Source organism: Schistocerca americana, chromosome 8 (genome assembly GCF_021461395.2).
Source record: "Schistocerca americana isolate TAMUIC-IGC-003095 chromosome 8, iqSchAmer2.1, whole genome shotgun sequence".
NCBI classification, from domain to species: Eukaryota; Metazoa; Arthropoda; class Insecta; order Orthoptera; family Acrididae; genus Schistocerca; species Schistocerca americana.
Genome location: NC_060126.1, coordinates 23,916,337 through 23,924,787, shown reverse-complemented (window position 1 = coordinate 23,924,787; position 8,451 = coordinate 23,916,337). Strand labels below are relative to the sequence as shown.

Sequence of the window (8,451 nt, the reverse complement as noted above, 5' to 3'; positions counted from 1 at the left end):
CAGATCAGAACTACCTGAAATGCTCTCAATGAAACTACTGGTTTTGGTAGCAACTTTAAAGAACGTCTTGTCTTGAAATAGTAATGTGGATTTGTCAGAAGCTTATTAAACAGTGGCGATAATTCTGGCATTATTATAACGCAGTGACCTTATAGTTTTGGTAGAAACGTTATGCGACAGAGATGGCCGAGAAAATAAGAGAAATTTGGAGTCGTACAGTACTACGTTGAAAATTTTATAGGTTGGCGTGTACATGGGTAGCTGCTTAGACACAATCCAGCTGAGACCTCGGTGTTGGCTGGGAAGATAGTCTTTTACGTTCATGAGTTACGTACGTTTATTAACGAAATGAAAGTATTTCCGTAACGTTCACAGAGTCTGTTTACAACAAACACACCGTTTTAGATTTCTCGTTTAGAAACGTCAGCTAACTCCACCATTGTAGTTCCAACCCTGAATGAGAAAGGAAGAGCGTTGGGCGGAGGGATACCACCTCGACCCCACAAAACATTTTGGCGCTTCGGAAACAACGACAAACATCTATCTATCAGAACCTGATCGTTCTGAACATGAACGGTGTAACGTACACTCTCTGTTAGTTATTGTTGTTTTGTGTCATTGTAGTTGTAGAGATATGAAATTATTGTAGAAGTTTGCTTAGTCAGCCGTACTTCGGAATTTTTGACATTAAATGAAGCCTGAAATTTGCGTAATAAATACTTCGCGAGAAGTGCGATTTCCGGCATAAACAAAAATTAATTGCGGAGATGCGATCCACTGAATATTAACAGAAAATCTTTAGAACAATGCGCACGACTGACTAGACACATTCAGAGGGTACGTACTGTACATTCGCGCGCGAGTGGTTGCGATCTGATGAGGAAGATCTATCTTAATTTATTTTCGTAAAATTATTACGAATCATAAATCACATTTTCATCATTTAACACACACATAGATATGAAATTATACCGTATGTCTTTTCGAAAGCACATCAGAACAGAAAGTAGTTAATACTAGAAGTAATAAAAGAATCTCGAAATTAGTCCTTTGCCTATCAAGGATAAAACAGCTTTTCAGAGAATTCCTCTGGTATGACAGTCGAACAAATTTTCTTCTTGTATCTTTGAGATTAAATTACAACATTTTTTAGTTCCTTTTCATGGCCCCCTTGGGTAGGGTGACCAAACGTCCCGGAAAACTGGGATTGTCCCGGTTTTCATCCCTGTGTTCCGGTGTCCCGAAAATTTTTTTCGGGGCGCTCAAATATCCCGGAATTTAGTTTTTAAATGCATTTCGTGAAACTTTCCGAAATTTTTGGGATTTCGCTATATTAAAGGAAATACAACACAAGAAATTAATATATTTTAGCTTATTTGTCTAAAACCTCCATTGTCACATACTAGTAATCACAGTATCAGTATTGACCACACTCAGGCAATAATTTACTTTGAGCGGTACTTTGGCCAACAAGTGGTAAGTTGTATTATTGTAACAGAACTATGAAGCCGTCCGATTGTCGCGCCACTTACTCACACACTCTTTGTCAGTACAGTGTAGTAGTTGATGTTTTGTCAGACAAACTGCAATAGTTTTTTCTCAAATTAGTGGTATTATTGCTGCAGTACTGTGAGACGCAATGCCGAAACTTGCCTGCAAGTTTAGTGACTGTTATTCCAAGGAATTGAATTTCATCAAGAAAGGTCGTTTTGATTACGAGGCAGAGTGTTCCGAATGTAACTGTTTTATTAGTATAACTCATGGTGGACGTTCCAACATAGTTGATGACATCAGGTCAAAGAAACACATTAACAGATACAGTGCACCGAGCTACAGTAAAACTCTACAAAATTATTTTGTGAAACATCAGTCAAGTGAAGAGACGAAAGTTCGAGCAGCCGAGCTTACACTAGCCTACCACACGGTAAAACATCACCAAACTTATAGATCTAGTGATTCTACTAATAAGCTTAACAGCATTATATTTGATGATTCTTCCATTGCAAAAAAGTTTAGTTCAGCAAGACTTAAAGTGTCAGACTTAGTGAAAGGAGTTATTGCGCCCCAGAGTGCAAAGGAAAGCCTTGAATACATCAAAAAGTCTTCTTTCTACGGGATATCCACTGATGCCAGCAATCATAAGGCCACTAAAATATTTCCGTTTTTTGTTCAGTTTTTCGATATTAATCAGGGAATTCAAACCAAACTTTTGGAGGTGAGTTCCCTACCTAATGAAACATCTGACGAAATTTCAAGATTTTGTATGAATACTATCGAAATGTCTGATCTTAAGAAAAATAAATGTGTGGCATTTTGTGGAGACAACACCAACACAAACTTCGGTGGTTTAAAAAGACAAGGCAAATGGAGCGTATTTATAAAATTAAAGGCAACATTGCATGAAAACATTGAAGGCATAGGGTGCCCTGCACATCTGCTGACAGTTTAAGCTGTGATGTTGAAACTATCCTCATGAAGGTATACTTTTACATATATACTGTTAGAACAGAGAGGCTTAAGGAGCTCTGTGATTATGTTGGAACTGAATATATGAATGTAATGTGTCACTCGAAAACTCGCGGGTTATCACTGTTTCCAACAGTTGAAAGAGTAATCCGCCTGTTTGAACCGTTAAAAGATTGTTTCCTAAATGAAGACAAAGCCCCCAAAATATTGGTTCAGTTTTTCAGTAATCCTTTAAGTGTAGCCTACTTATGGTTCATTTACAGTCAGCTTAGCACTTTGCAGCATGGGATAGAGGAAATTAAGAGAAGCACGAAAAGTGTAATAGAGGTAAATGAAGTTTTGAAAAATACTCTGGAAACTGTTACTAAGAGGAGAGAACAGCAGTTCATATCTTTTAATGTTAAATCTGTCCTTAAAAGAGCAGAAGTATCAGAAGCAGAGGAAAGGAGTTTTAGAGAAGAAGTTAACAAGTTTTATGACACTTGTGTAGAATATCTCAGCATGTGGAGCGCCTCATAATTACCCTCATGGCCGGTGTTTGATTGGATGTTACTGAAGAGAGTGCCAAAATGGGAAAGTGTTGAAGAGGCAGTTTCTTATTTGAAGAGTAAAGAGAGTGAAATCGATGATTCCACTCTCTTTGATCAGTTCGGCATACCGACAAATTTTGTTGAAGAAAGTCTTCACAAGTGGAATGATGAAAAAAAAAAAAACACCATTGGAATGTCGTAAGAAGTGGGTGATATTTTTTAAAAGCTGTGACTGTCTTCAGGATTACTCTGAGTTGGTAATAATTACAAGCTGTTTAGTTGCAATCCCAGCCCATAATGCCAATGTGGAAAGGATATTTTCGTTCATGAATATCCAGAGGACTGATGAAAGAAACAGAATGCAGGTGGACTCTCTTGAAGCAATCCTGCAGCTCCTGTACAGCTACAAAATTGATTATGCCGAGTTTTATCACTGTGTCTCAAAGAACAAAGACATGATCAAGAAGGCTGGAGGCAGTGAAAAATACCCTTTTTCTCCAAGGACAGTCAGTTCCATCTACAAGTGCTCAGTAATATTAAAGCTCATGTTAATATTAATTGATTAAAAGTTGAATGGCTGTAAAATTTTGTAAAATCGTAATACATTTCTTTATTACTGTATACGTTTTTTTAATGTCATTAATTGTACAGATAATCTAGATTATATCAATCTTTTGTATCCTCTTATTAGTTATAATAATAGGGTTAACAAAATGTATCAACGAAACATTAGTATTTAAAACTAAGAAACCTGGGTACATGTGGAATGAGGTGTCCATTGGCACTGTGGTGAATGTGTCCCGGGTTTCACCGAAAATAATTTGGTCACCCTACCCTTTGGAAAATTGTCCGAAGAAATGTCAATTTTCCGGGCTATGGGCCCGAACACTTAACACTTGACTGTTATACACACGTAATGGGACTGCACTGCAAGTGTCTTTCTCCCCATATCTTCATTCAACAAACATGGTTTTGATGCCAGTTCCAGCACATGGCAATGAGGACAAAACATATGCATTAGGATATACAGAACACACGTAAAATACACATAAACTTAACATACTATACACACAAAATCTTTTACATTGTCTTTACATCGTATTTCACATAAAATCATCACATCCGGATAATTATACACAGAATTGTTACATACTCGTTTTACCTTCTTTCTCTTCTTTTCTTTCTTTTTTATGTCTTACAGTATACACAAAATTATTTTATTATCTCTTTGTACACTGCATTATACAAGGGTATTACATTGTTTTATACATAATATATCGCCGTATAAACAGCCTCCTCGTTCGCATGTTGACAATAAAATTCATTTTTCATAAGTCTTTGTCTCTTGAGTAAAAAAAAAAAAAAATTTACAGGAAAGTCACATATTTATTGGAGTGTACGGATCTATGGTGCAGGGCTAGCAGAGGTGTCTGGGGCAGCAAGAGGCGTTAGGTCTTGCTTAGAGTCGCTTGTGCTTTCCACTGATTCCCTCTTCCACGCCAGGATCTGCTTAGTGACATCCTTTTCGTATTTTACTATTATCTCGTCATGAGTAATATAAACATGTAACAAATAAAAATTCACATGGATTAGTACTTTATATATATAAACATAGGCGTTGTTCAAAGGTAGTGTGGGACATTAATCATGAGCTGTGGTAGTCAGAGTTTATTTAGTGTGTCAGGAAACTGTTTTTCTACATGTCTTGGCACTTTGTTGGGTGTCCATTTAAACGTAGATATTGCTTTGAATTTAAATTGTCCTCCTGTATTACGCCGTTAGCCAACAATGCAGACGCAACAATCAGTTTGATGGCACGCTGCGCGCCGTTTGGAGCTCAGCAGTTGCGTGGGACCACCGCCGTAAAGCGATGCCGCGCGTCCCGGTCCATACTTTTCAGTGTTTCGTGCAGTGTTCGCAGAGTTTGCGAAAAACCAACCGCACTCGTTTCAACTTGCCGTACACCTTGGCTGTGACTATTTGGCTTGCAACGGCACACTGTCCTATATAGTGCACAAACACTCGTACTGTAGCAGGCTTCCTCGATTCACCATATCTCTTTTACCTCGAAGAAAAGGGTTTGCGATATGAAACTTATTTTAACTTGTCTATTTGCGTATAGCTCACAGGTCGCTGGCACTGAATAACTCATTGTCACTGGGTAAATATACACTGTCCTGTTCATTATCCATTTTGTTCAGAAAGAAAACTGTAGCTCATGATACCATTAGTTTGTGTTTTATGATAAATGTCCACGTTCGTTATTTGTTCCTGTGTTTCTATACGAAACTATGTCGGCGTACTTTTTGCTCACAACATTTTATTTCATAAATTGGTAGGTGATTGTCTTCTCAGAGAGTACGTGCCTCTAATACTACATTTCGCGGTCGCGACGCTGTCTGACATCTCACAGAGCATGAGAGAACTCGCTTGAGAACAACAGCACTTTATCAGAATGAGATTTTCACTCTGCAGCGGAGTGTGCGCTGATATGAAACTTCCTGGCAGATTAGAACTGCGTGCCCGGCCGAGACTCGAACTCGGGACCTTTGCCTTTCGCGGGCAAGTGCTCTACCAACTGAGCTACCGAAGCACGACTCACGCCCGGTACTCACAGCTTTACTTCTGCCAGTACCTCGTCTCCTACCTTCCAAACTTTACAGAAGCTCTCCTGCGAACCTTGCAGAACTAGCACTCCTGAAAGAAAGTTTGGAAGGTAGGAGACGAGGTACTGGCAGAAGTAAAGCTGTGAGTACCGGGCGTGAGTCGTGCTTCGGTAGCTCAGTTGGTAGAGCACTTGCCCGCGAAAGGCAAAGGTCCCGAGTTTGAGTCTCGGTCGGGCACACAATTTTAATCTGCCAGGAAGTTTCACAACAGCACTTTATGTCGTACTACTGATGCGCTTATGTATTGAAGTGAAAACACTAGGACATGAACGCACTGTAAGTGCTTTTAGAAGCTGTCTCCAAATGAGACAAAATCTGTTCATTTTCTACCCGCGAGTTACTGTGTGTGTGGGGGGGGGGGGGGGGATTTTTTCATCCTTTCGTCACCGAAGTCTGTAACAACGCATGGTACACACATCATAAACAATAAATAATAAAAGAAATAAGAAAATACATACATAAATAAATCCCTATACTTAAATTGCTAGGTAGTACAAACAACAGATTAATAATGGAGCTTGGCTGCTGTGCCCTACTGCCTCTAAAGTCTGTGCTTGCGTATATGGTGTTTGTGTTCATGTTTGTCTTCCTTTTTCCTTCCATCAAATATCTTCTGATCAGATTAGACAAAATATCATAAACATAGCAAAAAACTAAGTTTACTGCATGCCTCTAAAGTCAGCATACATCCTTAGTGTTTTCATACTGTAAAATACACTCCTGGAAATTGAAATAAGAACACCGTGAATTCATTGTCCCAGGAAGGGGAAACTTTATTGACACATTCCTGGGGTCAGATACATCACATGATCACACTGACAGAACCACAGGCACATAGACACAGGCAACAGAGCATGCACAATGTCGGCACTAGTACAGTGTATATCCACCTTTCGCAGCAATGCAGGCTGCTATTCTCCCATGGAGACGATCGTAGAGATGCTGGATGTAGTCCTGTGGAACGGCTTGCCACGCCATTTCCACCTGGCGCCTCAGTTGGACCAGCGTTCGTGCTGGACGTGCAGACCGCGTGAGACGACGCTTCATCCAGTCCCAAACACGCTCAATGGGGGACAGATCCGGAGATCTTGCTGGCCAGGGTAGTTGACTTACACCTTCTAGAGCACGTTGGGTGGCACGTGATACATGCGGACGTGCATTGTCCTGTTGGAACAGCAAGTTCCCTTGCCGGTCTAGGAATGGTAGAACGATGAGTTCGATGACGGTTTGGATGTACCGTGCACTATTCAGTGTCCCTTCGACGATCACCAGTGGTGTACGGCCAGTGTAGGAGATCGCTCCCCACACCATGATGCCGGGTGTTGACCCTGTGTGCCTCGGTCGTATGCAATCCTGATTGTGGCGCTCACCTGCACGGCGCCAAACACGCATACAACCATCATTGGCACCAAGGCAGAAGCGACTCTCATCGCTGAAGACGACACGTCTCCATTCGTCCCTCCATTCACGCCTGTCGCGACACCACTGTAGGCGGGCTGCACGATGTTGGGGCGTGAGCGGAAGACGGCCTAACGGTGTGCGGGACCGTAGCCCAGCTTCATGGAGACGGTTGCGAATGGTCCTCGCCGATACCCCAGGAGCAACAGTGTCCCTAATTTGCTGGGAAGTGGCGGTGCGGTCCCCTAGGGCACTGCGTAGGATCCTACGGTGTTGGCGTGCATCCGTGCGTCGCTGCGGTCCGGTCCCAGGTCGACGGGCACGTGCACCTTCCGCCGACCACTGGCGACAACATCGATGTACTGTGGAGACCTCACGCCCCACGTGTTGAGCAATTCGGCGGTACGTCCACCCGGCCTCCCGCATGCCCACTATACGCCCTCGCTCAAAGTCCGTCAACTGCACATACGGTTCACGTCCACGCTGTCGCGGCATGCTACCAGTGTTAAAGACTGCGATGGAGCTCCGTATGCCACGGCAAACTGGCTGACACTGACGGCGGCGGTGCACAAATGCTGCGCAGCTAGCGCCATTCGACGGCCAACACCGCGGTTCCTGGTGTGTCCGCTGTGCCGTGCGTGTGATCATTGCTTGTACAGCCCTCTCGCAGTGTCCGGAGCAAGTATGGTGGGTCTGACACACCGGTGTCAATGTGTTCTTTTTTCCATTTCCAGGAGTGTAGATTATTAAATTCCTCTGGCGTTACTTAGGTCACATAGTGTATTTCTCAGTGATCTTGGTTATGTTTTATTACGTCAATCGTCAGTCATAGTGACATTAATGTAACTTAGTGGATTTTCTCCGCCGATTGAAGTCTCGCAGTATCTCGCCGAGCGCCACCTGTAAATAATTGTGTTTGTTTCGGCGTTATCTCATTTTTTCGGCTAGTTGGTATCCTGTAACTTACCTTGTACATACTCCTTTACTTTGTTATAAGAGACGGTGTTATGTTTGTCTCAGTTAACATTCACAAATCGTATCTCAACATCGTACTTGCATTCAGACATGTATATAAAGTTGAAAAAAAATTATTTGAATGACAGTAAGATCACACAAGTTGTTGTTATTCATGAATCCTATCTTTAGGTGCACTTTCCTTAGATTAGGTTACTGTGCGTATGATGTACAGTACGCTAAACTTTCATTAGCAGCCAGAAATCATTTTTATAATTGCAGCATACAAAAAAATCAACATCATTTTTTATGCGATACATTTATAGATAAAACCTCGTGGTGTGGATACGTCAAAAAGCAAACAGTGCTTTCTCAGCAACCTATAGTGTACTTGCGTCACATATTTATCCTTTGTTCCTTAGGGAGTCCAATATTTT

The 8,451-nt window shown here is 41.6% G+C and overlaps 1 non-coding gene across 1 annotated transcript; it reads right to left on the bottom strand.

Annotated features, from left to right (window-relative positions):
* Positions 1 to 5,512: 5,512 nt before the first annotated feature.
* On the bottom strand, positions 5,513 to 5,589 carry Trnas-cga. The gene has a single exon. It is a non-coding gene; the product is annotated as a tRNA-Ser (tRNA).
* Between the last annotated feature and the right edge of the window lie 2,862 nt (positions 5,590 to 8,451).